Source organism: Amblyomma maculatum, chromosome 11, assembly GCF_055883805.1.
Source record: "Amblyomma maculatum isolate TAMU_Amacu chromosome 11, ASM5588380v1, whole genome shotgun sequence".
Taxonomy (NCBI): domain Eukaryota; kingdom Metazoa; phylum Arthropoda; class Arachnida; order Ixodida; family Ixodidae; genus Amblyomma; species Amblyomma maculatum.
Genome location: NC_139354.1, coordinates 142,549,240 through 142,566,955, shown reverse-complemented (window position 1 = coordinate 142,566,955; position 17,716 = coordinate 142,549,240).

The following is a 17,716-nucleotide window of genomic DNA, read 5'->3' as shown; positions in this document are numbered from 1 at the left end:
AGAAGTGGCATAATGTTAGTAATGTATAAATAAAAATTTAATAAATAAAATAATGGTATAGTTAACCAATCCAAAACAAAAATTCAGATATAGGGAGAAAATTGAGCATGTTAGCTACTGCTACCACCCCGTTTCAGAGGGGGCGCTCCTATATTCCATCCATCCAACCCATCTATGCAGCCCCTTTACGCGGTGTGTTATTCAACAGAACGCCGAAATGGTCCGGGTTCAACCGCACTATGAAATCAGGCAAGCTCGAAATGCCTGCAGCGCCAGATGCTGCGCGCTTACCGCAACGGGGCCGGCAGCGAGCGCGGAGGCCGGGCTCTACTCGACCTTGGGCATCGTTAGGCTTACGTTATTTAACATCAACGCCACTGCACACGGCCATTGGGAATTGAGTAGCGCTCTACTTATATGACTACGTTACTGTCAATATCGTTAACTCAAAGTGAAATGAAGGTATGATTAATATCGGCGATGCTTTAGCAGATAAGCTAATGTATGCAAGAAAATCCGATGAGCCGTGATTTACCGGCGGCTGCTGCTGCACAGCTGCGAAGAGAAACTTCCTTCCGTCGCAGTATCGCTTCTACATACATGCTACATACATACAGTATACATGTATTTATCCCCGGGTTTATTATTTAAGAGAACAACAAATTTTAGGACGCTCTTCTGAATCTAGCGGAAGGGATCGACGGACGGCATACGGGAGGCAGGGCTGAGGTGGAAGTGCTGCCTTCGGACGATGTTTGAGCGCGCTGTCGCTATGCGAGCCGGAGGGCATTTGATAGACTGCGTTATATCTATTCTAAATGCAGATTGGTTCAGCCGATCACCGCATCATGCATTTCTTTTCCCGCAGCCGACTACGGCGGCGAGCTGTGTAACAGCGAATAGCGAGTCGTGTTTTACGTTAGGTAACATTGGTTAAGCGTAACGACGGGAAGCCAGCCGTGCAGCAAGAATATTAGCCTAACTAGGAGAAAGATGACAGAATGGGACCGAACTTAAGTTTCGCAGCATTAGTTGGGATGCCAGGAGAAAGCATCATTGCCAAGATATGATGATCATAGGTACAAAAATCATCAGTGCAAAACAGGAGATTTGGAAGGCAATAATATGTTTGTATTCATGACAGAATGCCACTGCGCTAAATGCTTCTTATCCCCTGGGAATCTTAAGCACCATATCACCTGGACCAGCAATGTTCACACAACCGAAAGCAACAAACATAGCCACTATTCGCTTCACGCACGGACACAATGTTTGTTCTTCAATGAAGCAAGAAAATACTTTTCGAACATCATTTTACAACCGATCAAAGCAATCGCGTTGTTCGAAGAACGTCGAACAGCGAGGGGCGCTAGTTCGGAATTTCTGCGTACCTACTTGTAGACATCGTGGAATATTTGAACGCGCAGATTGTTTAGCTCTGAACCATCGAACTGGAGAAAAAAAAACGACACAAGTAAGAGATTTCGTTCATCCGTCGATGAACAAGGTGCAGGATGGAGCGGAGCAAGCTTGCAAATGGCGTGGCCAGCCGGCTGGCAGGTGGCTGTGACAGCCACCTGTCCTGAAGTTTACGCGTTTTACCAACCAGCGCTCCCGGCAGCGACGAGGGTGTGACTGCCGCGAGGTTTCAAGAAGCCACATCTACTGCGGCTTTTCTTACCGACGGAAATCAGAAAACACTCACACATATGATTATCGAAGGCACATTTATCTAATAACTACATTTCATGAAATTTTGAAACCATTTCAGCTTCCGTTTACCTGCAGCACACGCCGGCTTCATGCGAACGTGTGGATAATTTTGTTTCAGTAGCAGAATATAGTGCAATTGCACTGGAATTGGCGTTGCTACAGTTCTCTTCGTTTTTTGAAGTAAGTAGCCCGACGTCAAGTTCCTCTGTGTGCCTTCATCGCACACTCTTCCCCTAGCGGCGAGATTCTGCGGCGCTCATATGGCCACCGCACCGCATTAACTAGCCACCCCGTGGGCTGCGCGCACGTTCTCTCTCGGGGTTCTGCTCGCTCCAGTCACGTTCGCCTTATCGCAACCGCAGCTGATGCAAGAACACGCCCTGCGGCAAAGACGTGCGTATTACGCTGGCCGGTGAGTAATTTTGCGATGCTTGAAGTTGCGTTACGGCTGCGCAAAAGCGGGGATGCGTCTTTCCTGCCTACGTTACGTCCCTTGCGTCTGTCGTTCCTCAAATGGCTCATTCGCCTTCTGGTTTTTGTTTATTCACAGACACTGTAGACAATTGGTACGAACTGGATATGCAAGTAAAATAAAGTTGGCGAGCCAGCAAAGCGCATGGTGGTCGATCACAACCTTTAAATGGCATCCGTACGAGTAGGGGCGAAATTTTGTTGTGACCCAAATTATGTCAAAGCATTCGTCTTCGAATGGTTAATTTCAGCTTTTTGATAGGGAACAGCTCGCGTACGTGACAATGTTTTCTGCCCTGGCATTCCTCTGAACGTGAACAGCGCCTACACCACGCTGCTTGCGTCGGTATGAATTTCCGTCTCAACGTTTTCATCAAAATAGCGAGAAGAGGTGGAGACTGTAAACGCCGCTTCAGTTCCTCGCAGGCTTCTGGGTGTGGTACTTTCTACTCAGGTAGCACATCTGCCTTCATAAGCGTCGTCAAATGTTGGGCGAGGCGCGAAAAGTTCCTGAAAAATCGTAAGTAATTGTCACGCAGTGCCTGGGATAGGCATAGAGCTTTATTGTAATCTGGTTGAGGAAACAACGCAATCGCAGCTGTTTTCTTTGAGTCTGTACGATAACTGTCGTTGCTTAAGATATGGCCCAGTACCAATTGCTCTTCGTAAGCAAAATGGTACTTCTCTGCCTTCACCTTTATCCCTGGCCACTTGACTGCGTCGAGCACAGTACGAATCATTTGGAGGGGGCCTTGGAAGGTTGAAGAGGAGGCAATGGCGTCCTCTAAGTGCAAAAAACGAAAATGTCACCTCAGGCCAACTAGTGCTGCATCCATTAATCGCTGGAGCGTGGTGTGTGGGGTGAAGAGTCCGAATTGTATTACCTTGAGCTATTAGACACCGTCTGGTGTTGCGAAAGCGGTCTTCTCGCAATTGCTTACGTCAACCTAAATTTGCCAGTGGCCGCTCGTGAAGTCAGTCGATGAGAAGCACTAGAGCCGTCGAAGCCATCGCTTGAGGAACGGCCAGTGCCTGTTGGAATTCTTCACGAACGACGTCCGTAAGGTTCGCCACCTGGGATTGTTGGGTTGATGGCAGTAATCGGCGTAGTTCTTCTCGGACGATCTCTCGGAGTAGGTCCGGAAGGTGTCTCCACTCGTAGATGCGCTTAGTGTTCAGCAGAGAAGTACCCATCGTCTTCTCGATTCTGGACGTTTCGCTTTAAAATACAGCCACGGTTTTGGCGGAATTCTGACACCTCCAGTGCAAACCGACTCTTGAAGGTCGTTTCGCACCAAAAATTTCACTTTTCCCTTAGGTCATGTTAGCATTGGTGTGGCGAAGAGGTAGGTGATCTCCTGAACTTAAGCCACGACAGACTCATTCCAAAGTTGAAGCCTTGATTGAAGGACGACCTGGGCTCCTTCCTTCCGGAAACTTGCAAAGACCATCGAAAACTCTATTGAAGTCTCCGAATCATTCGAAAATGTCTCATGATTTTTGAACTAGCAGGTACTTGAAGAGCAAAGCAGACTTGCCTTCTATGGCTTCGCTTGGTCTTTCCGGGCGTTGAACCTTACCACGTGTTCGAAAAGTTCGAGCCAATCTTCCACATCCTCATGCTGTCGTCCTCGGAATCAGGGGGGGCTCACGGGACTGAACGAGATCCAAGGTGCTTTCTGCTCAACGGGTGCCATATTCAGAGGTACGTAACGGTGTCAGGGTTCAGCCCCTCCATCAGATGTCACGTGAGATGCCACAATGCCGTTGGAAATAAAAGAGGAGGCTTCAACTTCATTGAAATAAACTCCTTATTGAGCTGACTTGCACCTAAAAAAACTAAGAAATCGGTGGCGGGGATATCAACAATCATGCACGACAGTCGTTCATCGGCGAATGCCCGTCGCAAGCGCCAACACACAATTTAAACGTGGTGAAGAAACATCTTGATAAACTCGCAGACCTTGACTAGCACAACGTGGAACATTTCAGAAACACACGCGAGTGGTCCGTGCCTCAGAATCATAGTGATAAGGCCGTGGAAAAATAACACAATTGAATCGTTCGCGGCAGTATGGTCGACGGTATCTTTTGCACCCTCTAAGCGCTAGAAGAAAATCATATCTCTATTTATGAAGTCAGATATGCATTTTAGGCTTGGCTGAGCCCCTTCTGTTGTTCTCTCCGCAAGATCGGTTGTTTTGTTAATGTTTGTGGAATAATGGGAGTACTTTTTTTCTTGCTGTCTAATGTGCAGTAAGTTCGCGGTAGGATGTGAGCGGCTGGCCGAAGAGTTCCGGTTCCTGACTTTGTGCAACACTCGACTAGCTAATTCTCGAGCGTGTTTGTCGGCAGCCCCATCTGCCGGATTCTCGCATTGATCTTTTGTTCATATGAATTGATACCTCAAGACATTTTCTCACTTCCATTATTATTGTGCTGCGGTAACAGAGATCATATTCCTAACGAAGCTGCTGATCAGGAAGTTTGAGTCGCTAAGGTAGTCGCGTAAAGAAAACCGATAGCCACCTCCTCGGCAAACTAAAAGGTACGCAGGTTGAAAACGTCTCCGCCATAAGGAATCTGGCTGGTTGACTGCCGCGTGTGCAGCTCCTCATGTAGAGTACTGTTCTGATTCTTCACGTCTTCTTCTGATTAGGCGTAGATGACACTCCTGCAATCGACACAAGGTGTTATTCGTGCTCTGAGCTCCTGTTTCTTTGAGTAACAGGTCTGATGGGAACCTCTTTCGGGTGTTGCTTGGGATGGCTAATAGGAGATTTTGTAGAGGTTCGCCATTAATCCCCTGCCAATGCAATAAGAACGTAAAGGCAGGCCCGTTATACAGGTGCTTTATTTTGTCACTTTGTTCTACTAATTTTACTCCTGTTCCTCGTATGCGGATCGGCATTTTAAATAGTACCATTTTTGAAACCGAGCAAACGAGACCGATGCTGTTTTCTAATTGATACCATCGACTCTTTCCCCCTGCCCTACTCTGAGTTTTATTTATAGGAATGAGTATGCACTTGTGATTGCGATGAAGGCACGTATGATCTTTAAGTGCTGCTGATTTTTAATGCCTGTTTTTATATTGGTAATACTGTGTGTGCTAGTGTCGCTGTACAGTGAATTAACTGCACGTTTGTTTTATCTTTGGCGCGTTGTCCAAGGTCATTTGCAGCTTGAGCACCAGGATTCTGATATCCTGGACCTCTATGACTTCCACTGCCCTGTATAAAGACTGTCGCAAACAATGCTCTTTGTTTGTACTCGTTGACAACTATAAGCACTCACTTTTCAGGGGAGGATGCGAGGTCTGATTCCATGGCCTCTTCACCAAAGACATCTTCGGCCGCTTGTAAGAGTTGCCGAAATTCACCGTGAGAGCCCTCCGTTGCTATATCATAATATCGGCCTCCTCCGCGAACCAATGAAATGGGCCCTGATATTCCAAGATACTTGCGGCAGAACTGTTTCCGTAGTTTCTGGTTGACAGGTGCTCTCAAATTAAATCGTGCTCCCAAATGAAATCGACGACAAGATGCAGCTAAAAAATCCCTTTTCATTGGACAGCTACACCGCCTAATGAAAAGACACGTGCTGAAGCAAATATGCTTTTATCTACGCGGCGCTCGCTGCAGTATTCTCACACGCCCTACTCGGTTTACCTGCGTTAAACTCCCACTATCGTTTTCAGTGTTTTATCGTTTACATACTCAAGCAAAAATAAATGAAAAAGAACAAATCAAAATTACAATCATCAATATTCACAACATGTATAATTCTCCTCAGCCAGCTCAAGTACAGAACGCTTATTTACGAGCCTGCATCACAATAAGTGTCGTGTGGCGCGAACTAATAATCAGGTAGAACGCTTATTTACGAGCCTGCAGCACAATAAGTGTCGTGTGGCGCGAACTAATAATCAGGACAGGAAAAGGTTGACAGCGGTCACCAAGGAAGTACAAGAACAAAAGCAACTCATAGCCGACACCGGGAGGCGTGCATCCGTCCCTTTGATTCAGCCAGTTAGAAAAAGGCTGATTTTCAACGCGTTTCAGCCGGCTTGAAAAAAATTCAGAATTAGGCAAAGTGTATTGTTGAGCGAGTTCGTCGGAAGTTATATTAAAGCGGCGCTAGAAACATGGACAGATAGGAAGACAAACGCTCACTGCGCTGAACTGACAACTTAGGTTTTATTCATGAAGCATGTTTTTATATACACTACATATCAGATATTGATCCTGGTGGCAGAAGGAATGCTCGAAAACCTTCGCGCTAAAAATACAGAAGTCAATCATGCATCAGGTGGAAGAAAGAAAAAGACAGGCGAGATTCCATACACCCCCAAACTGTCGCATAACTTGAAGAGAACTTGCGCTCGGTTACAAACTAAGGTGGCCTTTAGCGCACCGGAGCAGTTGGAAACGTTGTCCAGAATAATAACTTTCCCAGAAATGAATGTCAGTCGCTGTAAAAAGAAACACAAAGCCCCTGCGATCACATTGAGAAAAAAGTTGTATATATGATTCCGTTGACATGTGGAAGTGCAAGCCCTGGTAAAACAGGGCGCTGTTTCAATGATTGGATTCGTGAGCACACGAACAATTTAAAGCAGGAAATGGACGAGAATGTTGTTGACCATTGCCAGGACAGCAAGTATGAACCATGCTTCCAAAATACGCAAGTAATAGGCCGAAACCGAGACCAAACAGCGACAAAAATATTGAGGCAGTAAACATAGCAGAGCATAAAGAAACATTTGTGAGCAGCACTTCCCTAATACGTCACGGGAAGAAAAGGCTTTTTGGAAGGAGAAGGTGACATTTTATGGCACCCGACGGATTTGGTTGTTCACTTTCTATCACTGGCTTGGTATATAAACACATGCTTCATGATTAAAACCTCAGTTGTAAGCTCAGCGTAATGTGTGCTTGTGTTTCTATCTGTCCGTGTTTGTAGCTCTGTTTTAACATAAACAGAATTTGTGTTCACTGCAATATTTTGTCATTCTCATGGCCTAAACGTATGTTGGCGCCTAGGCAAATTAATGGAGAAGGTAATTCAGACGTGACTAACTCAATTTGCGGAAGAAAATGGCATAAGGCCCAACGAGATGGTAGGTTTTAGACCACACCTTAGAGCTCCTGTTACCATGCTAAGGCACACAGTATAATAGAAAAATCAAAGGCAAGAGCAATATTGTGCATAGATCTAATTAAAGCGTTTGATAATGTCAGCCACTCGGGTGTCCTTGTCGACCTGTAAGATATCAGTGTAGGGAAGAAGACCTTCGATTACGTCACATCTTTTCTCAAATATAGAACAGCTGCTCTACACATGCTGAGCCTCAGCCAGGAAGAGATTAAATTAGAAAACGGGTGCCCCGTAAGAGGCATCCTGTTCCCCTTCCTATTTATTATAGTTACGAAAGGCCTCCCGCGCAAGTTAGGAAACATCGAAGGACTAAAAACGAGCGTCTACACAGACGATCTCAATGTCTGGATTAATGAGGGCAGCGATGCGTCTATCGAGGAAAGTCTCGAGCGGGCAAACGTCAACATATATAGCCCTTCATGCCAAAGGTAAAGGGCGGAGCTGCGCGCCGATGAAGTCGAAGCTGCTAATCATCAGGCCTCGGGCGAGGATAGTGAACACATCTCCTCCTTGAGTCTCGATAGAATTGAACGGGAAAGAAATTTCGCAAGTGGATGAGATCCGAATTCTGGGCATATGGCTGAAGATAGCTTCAATAACCCATTATGAAGGCTTGAGGTGGCTGGTTTCCGGGTTACGATTATTTCTGGGGTAGCAGTCTCTGCTTCAGAAAATGAAAGGAAACAAAAAGGACTTCAGATAAGTTGAGAAATAAACGCCCACAAGTGATACCTTATATTCATAGAGTGGCGCACTGCCTGAAAAAGGTGGCAGGTAGGAATGGGGTGCCAGTTGTGTTTTCTGCGCCCAAAAAACTGGGTGGGTTGTGTGCATTAATAGGGAGGAGAAAGAAAGCACAATGCGATAAGAAGCCTGTACAGAGTTTTGTTGGATGTGTGGTGGGAGTGATTTACGAGATTCCACTGACGTGTGGTAAAGTATATATAGGGCAGACTGGAAGATGTATCAAAGATAGAATAAGGGAACATGAGAAGTCCGTAGAAAATGGGAAGGGGTCAAATTTACCCCTGCACTGTCAGAGGTGGAAGTGTGAGCCATTGTTTAGCAGGCTTAATATTTTAGGAAAGAGTCGGGATAAGATGGCGCGCGAAATTTTAGAGGCGTTCTGGATACAGAAGAAAGAAGACAAATGTATTAGTGAAGCCACGCTGAGTTTACGTAGAAAAGAATTTACTTTTCTTGAGTAATCGTCTGGAGTAATGGAAAGAATCGAGTTTATTATCGGGCCTAAAGCTGTTATTCTAAACACCTCTAATGTATTGGGGCCATGTTTGTTTATTGATCTTTTTTCCCTCAAGTACATTTACTTCTCATTCTCATGTACTTCGTTGCTTCGTAGACATGTTGGCAGGTTACAGTTTTTTCATTACGTATGGACTTCACAAGTGATGTCTTTTGGATGGACATGTCCTACTGCACATGTGTGGTGGTGGTTGCTAGCATGCGACTATGTGCCTATGTGGTGGGTGTTGTGACTGTCCAGCGTGGTATTAGCTGCTGGGCAAAGCAGAGGTGTGTGGAGATGTACGTGAGTGTAGAATTGGTGACTGCCATGCTTGGATGATGCTTATGTTCAGCGGGGACGAAAGTGCCACTATCTCCTTGTCAAAGAAGAGGATGATGAGAAGATGCACTTGAGTGTAGAAGAAGAGGAGTGGTGAAGACGAAGTGGGTTCAGATCCATACTACAGTTCGTAGTGGGCGCGTGTGTTGTGTCTCTTCGCATGTGTTTGTGTTTGTTGCGCCACATTTCTGGGTATTATACCACATTCCTGACGATAGTATAGAGTATAAAAAGTATAGAGACTTTTCGGCCCAGACTAATCGAGTTTTCGCATAAAAAAATGAATGAAATGACGTACAGGAAACGTGTTCAGCATTTATTGAAACCTGTTTAGGCGGTTCGCAACTAATCACCTTCACATGTCACCTGTCGTGCACCAGCAACCCGTCGCCCAACACTTCTTTCCTAGACGAATTGTTCACTATGGAAGAACTTCAAGCTGCGCTAGCAGTTACCAACAAAAGATCTTGCTCAGGGCCTGACCATGTTAGCTACACTTCGTTGTCGCGTCTTGGAAGAAAAGCCAAAACTCAGCTGCTTACCATCTATAACAACTCATGGATAGCTGGCAGCCTTGTAGAGAGCTGGAAGACTGCGCGCGTAATACCCGTTCTTAAACCTGGTAAGCCATCAATTGATCTAAATGCTTATCGTCCTATTGCATTGCTAAGCTGTGTTGGGAAATTGATGGAAAAAATGGTTCATTCACGCCTTACCTGGGACTTGACGAATAGGGGAATTTACCCTCCATCAATGTCTGGCTTCCGAAAAGGCCGAAGCAGTATTGATAATGTTATTGCTCTTGCCAACTGTGTCAGGCGCAGCAAAGCTGAGCGGTCTCTAATTATTGCCGTTTTTCTTGACGTTAAAGGAGCATTTGATAATGTCACGCACGAGGCGATTCATTCAGCCTTGCGTTCAATTGGCATTGCTGGACGAATGTATAACTGGCTTTCTGATTATCTACGTGATAGGACCATTTACATGTCAACGGATCAAGGTGACACGTCCTTACATCATGTGTCTCGTGGCGTTCCTCAGGGAGGGATTTTAAGTCCAACCCTCTTCAATATATCTCTTCTTGGTTTGGACAGATCCTTGCCACCTACTGTTCAAATCTCCCTCTACGCAGATGACATCTGCATATGGTGCTCCGGAAGGAACAGGCGCATTGTGCATGCTCGGCTACAAAAAGCAATAGTTGGCATTGCATTATTTTTAAACAAGCGAGGTCTTGTTATATCTCCAGAAAAGTGCGCAGCAATTTCATTTTCACGACGTGATCTCTCCCGTTATGTACTGAAAGTTGCTGGCACTCCTATACCGTATGTCAACCATCAAAAATTTCTAGGCGTGACCTTTGATAGGTCTCTTTCATGGTCACCACACGTTCAACAACTTAAGACCAAACTCTCTTCATACGTATCTATATTCCGTATGCTGTCAACGACCAGAAGAGGCTGCTCTACCGATTCCTTATTGCGGCTTTATGGAGCACTTTGTGAAGGTCTTCTGCGTTATAGCCTCCCTGTTCTTCAAGGCCTCTCGCAGTCAAGCATTAAACTACTTGAAGCCATGCAGGCCAAAGCTTTGAGAGTGTGCCTTGGTCTTCCAAAAAACACTTCCACAGTGGGCACTCTGGCGGAGAGCAGACGTCTATCTGTAACCGTGCTGATACCGCAGGAGCTGCTTCGCGCCCAGCTGCGCTTTGCACGTGAACCTACCCACCCGTTTTCAGAGCAAAGCATGACATCACTCTCCAATCTACTGCCTGCGCAATATCAACGCGCAGTACCGTCATCTTTCCCACCATGGAGGTTTGCTTCATGGCAAATTTCGACAACTATACCTGGCATCAAAAGAAAAGCCCACACCCCAGGACCCGCACTTAAATACTTCGCCCTTGAGCACATCTGTGCACACTACAGTCATCATTGCCACATCTATACTGATGGCTCTGGCACAGCTATTTCTTCATCCATCGGCGTGTCGATACCATCAATGCACACCACAATCTCGGCAACACTCAGTCATCGCACTTCAGCTGTGGCTACTGAGTTAACAGCTCTGAGAGAAGCAATTATATATATTCTACAACAACGCCCTGCAGCATGGGTTATCTTCAGCGATTGTCGCGCTGCACTACAATTGCTTAAATCATCAAGAATTCAGAAAGAGCTCGTCATTGACATAAATAAGCTACACACAGAGGCCTATGACCTGAGTGGTTACCTGCTCACTGCGGCATCGCGGGTAACGACCTCGCAGACGCCGCTGCAAAAGAATTAAAAGATTCCACAAGGACAACTTCAATACCATTCTCACGAAGAGATGCAGCAAGACTTGTAGCAACTGAATCATGGCGATTGCAACGCTCTCTGTGGTGTGACCCGAACCATCAATATCGACCTCTACACCGAATAGACCCCACTTGCGTCTTTCGAATTCCTCACAATTTGAACAGGTGGCATCAAAACTGTCTCCACAGAATCCGCTTAAATGTGTCATACACAAACTACTTCCTACATAAAATAGGCATAGCGAGCAGGCCTCTGTGCTCTACATGTGATGTGTGTGAAAATTTTGAACATTTGGTAACCTCCTGTCAACGATTTACTGCACATCGCAGGACACTGCGCAATAATTTAAGCTTACCTAAAGAAACAACCTTGCGCCTTGAGCATGTCCTGGGTCCTTGGTGCGACGGATCGTCTGCTGCGCGAGCTACCAAGGCCTTACTAACTTTTCTGAAGGACACAGGGTTGATTAATACCCTTTAAAACTCATCTGTGTGTGATTATGTGCGTGTGAAAGTTAACTTTTCTTAAGGACACGGGTTGATCAATACCCTTTAAAACTCATCTGTGTGTGCTTATGTGCGTGTGAAAGTGTGCGACAACGATTCTCTTTTTTTTTCTCATTTATTTCCCCTTCCTCTCCCACACTCTGTCACCCTCATCCCTCAACCCTCATCAGGAGTAGCATGCTAGGCTTACCACCAGGCAGACATCTCCTGTTGCCATTAAAATATCTCTCTTTCTCTCTCTGAAGGCACGGGTGAGTCACAGCCTGCTACCAAATTATCTAATTTTTATTCAAGATGGTTTTCACTTGCGCTTCGCCCAACATTAGCGATAGGCGTGCGATATTCAGTTATTCCAGGACCATCGCTTGGGACCAAAATGACGTGTCTGAATCCAACTTTAGAGCTCTAACGCTCATATGCCCTATCCATGATATACAGGCTGCACGAAAACGAAAGGCGGAAAAAATGGCACCTCACTGTTCCGTTACTGTTTAAAATTTCACAGGAGACCTGTTATCTTTTTTAAATATATCATCAGATACCAAAGGTGCCAACAAAACTTTCTCAGTAGAATTGGTTTACAAAATATAAAGCGAAGTCATATAGGCTTATTACCAAATAGCCCATGCTAACAATGAACATTTTGCGTTCCTTTACGTGCTACGGAATCGCAAATACTGTGGAACTCAAAACATACGTTAACGATCATTTCTAATTTTAAATTTCTGACCTCTCAACGAAGCTGTTTTGGTTACCTTCACTACAAACGCGTTCTTAGTGGCGGTCTTTGTTTCGCTTGCTTGGTTTGTGAAGCTCAACTACTCTGCGATTAGCTGCGATTTATAACATAGTGGAGATGTCTAGAATAATTTAGGCTAAGTTGGCTTTTGTTACATCCATTAATATTGCAGAGCACATGGCCTCCTGCACTTTTCCTTAATGTAAATTTAGTCAAGGGGAATAAAACGCCTTGCTATTATATCATTTCAGTTCAGTTCAGTCGTTCAGTCGTGTCCGACTCTTCGTGACCCTATTGACCATGTCACGCCACGCTTTCCGGTCTCTCACTATCTTCCTAACATCACATAACTTCATCTGCAGTGCCTCGAGGATGCCATCTAACCATCGCGTTCGCTGCCTACCCCTTCTCCGGCGACCCTCAACCTTTCCCAACATCAAATCTTTCTCCAGCGACTCCTCTCTTCTCATCAGATGACCAAAGTAGCTGAGCTTTAACTTTAGAATTTGACCCTCCAATGAGCAGTCAGGGTTTATGGTCGACAATATTGACTGATTTGATCTTCTGGCAGTCCAAGGAACTCTCAAGAGTCTTCGCCACCACCACAATTCAAACGCGTCAATTCTTAGGCGGTCAGCCTTTTTCACAGTCCAACTCTCGCATCCATACATCACAACTGGAAACACCATAGCACGAGTTATACGGATCTTGGTTGGCAGACTAATGTCTCTGCTCTTTACTATGCGGTCAAGGCTAACCATTGCTCTCTTTCCCAGAAGCAAGCATCTCCTAGTTTCATGGCTGCAGTCTCCTTCCGAGGTAATCTTGGAGCCCAAAAAGAGAAAATCTGTCACAGCTTCCACTTCTTCTCCCTTGATGCTCCAGGACTTGATAGGGCAAGACGCCATGTTTTTTGTCTTTTTAATGTTCAGTTTAAGCCCAAACTTCTCTCTTCTTGTACGCGCATCAGAAGTCTCTTGAGTTCCGCTTCACTTTCTGCCATTAAAGTGGTATCATCCCCATATCTAAGGTTGTTGATACGTTTTCGAGCAATCTTCACTCCAGCTGAATACTCGTCCAGACCGGCCTTCCTCATGATGCACTCTGCATATAGGTTAAATAGGCAGGGCGACAGTATGCAGCCTTGCCTCACTCCTTTCTCAATCGGAAACCAATCAGTAAGACCATGCCCAGTTCTGACTGTGGCCTCTTGCCCTTCATACAGGTTCCTGAGGAGACAGATGAGGTGAATTGGAACTCCCATCTCTTGGAGAGCTGGCCACAATCTGCTGTGATCTACGCAGTCAAACGCTTTCGCATAATCAATAAAGCAGTAGATGGGTTTCTGGAACTCTCTTGCTTTTTCCATGATCCAGCGAAGATTGGCAACTTGGTCTCTATTTCCTCTGCCCTTGCGAAACCCAGCTATTATATCACTTGGCCCAAATGAGAGTTGCACCTCCGCATTTTTACTGTATTTTAGTTATGGCGAGCAGTACATTCAACAAGTTGCTTCCAGCGGGAGCTTCTCTCTCAGCGTTTGAGGAGTGAGCACCCGCCATGGGTTCGGCCCGCTGCGTGTTATCGCTAGTAAGTGACACAGATGACCGAAACTGTGACATAAATGACCCCGTACTCTTGCCTTGTATGCATCGATCTCGCGGCGGATGCAAGATGTGGACACCGCTGGAGCTAGTTTTACAAGGCATTAGACAGTGCATGAAGTTAGTATGCATTGCTCAGAGTGCACAATATCAATTATTGTAAAGCCCAAGCATAGACACCGCAAAGTCTGCTCGACGTTGAACACCAACCACACTAAAATACAGCCTGCTACCACCAGTGTTTTCATAACGAAGATGAACGAACATTTCTTCAAAAACGGATACCTTGTCAATTCAATTTTCATCACTCTAGGTAGAACGTGTTATCGTTCTGCACGACGTGTAAGTGAGGCCATTAATTTTCTATTCGAACCGCTTTTCTTCCTTGCTTACCTTTGTGTGGGATGATCGCATATTCATAATATTGTCTGGTTGATTGTATATACATGTTTTATTATTACTTTAAAAACTGGCGATGTCTGCTTCTCAACTGTTTCTGTTTCACAACATTTGTTTGCTAATTATTGTGTTGTCTTTCGTGAAATTAACAGTCCCGCCAATTTTAGAGCCTTGCAACTTAACACTGATGCTATCTCTAACTGGGATAATTTGTGGAAAATGCATTCTAATACCTCTAAATGTAAATTCTTACTTGTCTGCAGAGTTTTATAAGTTCCTACACTCTGCTTTTTAAATAACACAGTTCTCGAATCCGTCACATCCAACGGTTACCCAAGCGTTGAAATCTCTTCAGGTCTTACTTTATCACTTCGCATTAACACGATAATTCACAATGTTAATCGCATGCTCGGTTATCTCGGTCATAATGTTTCTTCAGCCGCTAGCTCTCTTGTACAAAACACCCCGCCGAGGTGGAGCAGTGGTTACGGCGCTCGACTACTGTTCCCAAGGACGCGGGATCGCATCCCGGCCTTGGCGGCTGCTTTTCGATGGAGGCAAAAAGCAAGACGCCCGTGTGCTGTGCGACGTCAGTGCACGTTAAAAAACCCCAGGTGGTCGATATTTCCGGAGTCCCCCACTACGGCATCTCTCATAGCCTGCGTTGCTTTGAGACGTTAAACCCCATAAACCAAACGAAACCATCTTGTACAAAACACTTGTCCGCACTAAACTAGAATATGCTGCCTCCATTTGGGACCCACATGGTGCTAACCTACCTCACGCCCTTAAATTGGCTCAGAATAACTCCGCTCGTTTCATCCTGCACAACAATCATCGTGCCGCTAGTATTTCAGCAATGAAGCGCATTCTAAGCACCCCTTCTTTAGGGTCACGTCATAAACTTTCGTGAATTTGTTTTTCTTTTCATAAAATATTTCACACTGCCCCCATATTTGTACCGTAATCAGTTGCCAGCCTTCGTACATCTCTTCTCTACTAGATGATGCGCACAAGGTTGGGATATTTTTATTCGCAACACTGACATGCAGCGAGTCTTTCATTCCTCGTACCTTTAAGAACTGGAGCTACCTCCCCGCTCCGATCGCCAGCATTGAGAACATTGATCATTTACGTACCGCCATGGCCAGCATTCTACATGTAGTCGACTGACTTGTCTGTGTTATCTTCTTTTTTTTCTATTACATTCTGTGCCCTCAACTCCCCTCTGTAATGCCCTGGCCTTAAGGGTAAAATAAATCAATATCTATATATATATATATATATATATATATATATATATATATATATATATATATATATCGGCGGTTTTAGACCTGCAGTACCCATCTGAACGTTCTTTGAGAGCGAACTGAAATTTTTCTTCTGCAGCAATTACACTTGTTCCGGATTGCGCCATTGCATAACGAACACTGCCAGGATTCTGCGTTTCCCTCCATTTTTCAGTTCACTGTAATGCAACCCTAGAACCAGACTGTGCTTTCTGTGCCTAACGCACCATGGTCTAACTGACTACCTGCGCTTGTCATGGCAACCTGGCAGCAATCTTGTATCTCTCCCTTTCGCATTGATCACCACTTGCGGGCCGAGGACGCGAAAGGGGAGCATCATCTCGTTTGACGCGCCCGGGCCGCATTGTAGGCCGTAGAGGTTATTGACGGAGGGTTGTACTCAAGTCTGCCAGAAGTTATAATTTGTTAGTAAACTTTACTAACTCACTCAGTGGAGACCATGAATGCACGTGTGTAACCCGAGAAAGCACCGGACACTAGAGCAGGCCGTGCACGGACGTGAGTAAATATTCAAAGCAAACTGAAGTCGTACACCTTGCAGGCATACTCACTGCGCCTTAGCCGAACTACCGAAATAGGTCCTGCTGGAGCCGATCTGCGCGTATTCGAGCAGGCGCTAGCGCGGCGCAGGAAGTCGCAAGCAGCATACACGCATACGCAATACAAAGCCCACTTTCGTACTGTCATCAGCCGTGAAACAACTAAATGCCCCATTTGAAATTTATGAATCATGTGACGGGCACCGGAGAGAGTGAGGGCGCAGTTTTGTCATCAGTCTGCGCACCCTCGCCGCGAGCGCTCGACAGAGATAGCAGCACCGCTGTGCTGGCTGTCAGCCCCTCCTTGCTCCGCCGCCATGGACCACGTATTTTTGACTGCGACTGTACCTCGTCCTTCGATGAGTGAGAAGGCAGTGCGACTAACATGTGGAAACGTTTTTGCGGCGCGTACCACGTGCTAGACGTGAGAGTGTGTCGTGATACCGGCGGTGAATTCCAAGTACTGATAATTCGGAGAGTCTTCTCGGGTTTGTTTAAGCTGTCAGCGAGCGGCACGAATCATCGTGATGAACAATGACAATTGATCGAGCCCTAACCGGAAGAAGGAAGTGTTGAAGAAAGCGCCACATATGTTGGCTAGGTATCTTTTGTGAGTCTTTGCCAAGTGGGAAGCTAATTTTCGTCTGCCACACGGATCCGGCACTTCGTGCCGCATCGCCCTATGCGCGCCTGTGGGGGCTTGTCCTGGGGGCGTAGAATCTGTGACACCATTTTTGTAATATCACTACCACGCTGCGGCTTGACTCGGCCGCATTTTTCACTTCGCAGTGCGTCCGATTTAATATCGTTAAGAAATCCTTTTCTAGACCCGAAGAAACCGTGTTCATACAGACTGGCGATTTGCAACTTATAGAAGAGGTTATAGCTGGTGGCCATCTAGACTATGAAGGTTTCATTTGATGGCGAAGATATCTTTTGCTCAAGGTTTTTTCGCCTCGAGAGAGACAAAATTTACTATCACCATCCCGTAGGTTCAGCCATGTCAGCACACGCAAATATGTCTGCCATTGATGCGACCTCTCTGCCACAGCATCTAGAAAAAACGAGCACCAATTGCTCCTATTTACCCGCGGAATGCTTAACCTGTTCCCAAATTACCTGAATCAAAGGCACATTTTTAAAGCTATTTGTAGCTTCTTTGAGCGCATTTCTGAATAAAAATTATATTTAAAACTCGTGGTGAAAATACCGCTCTATACTCCAAACGTATTACTAAGGGCAGGATGGGCACGTGAAGCCGCCAGATGTTACAATTGCCGTCTTCGTTAGTTGGGTAAGGTCCCCTCAAGAAGTGACATGTTTTCAAGATAACCAAAAAGTATGACGCTGAGTGAAGGGAGTCGATTGTATCGCCGGAGCGACTATG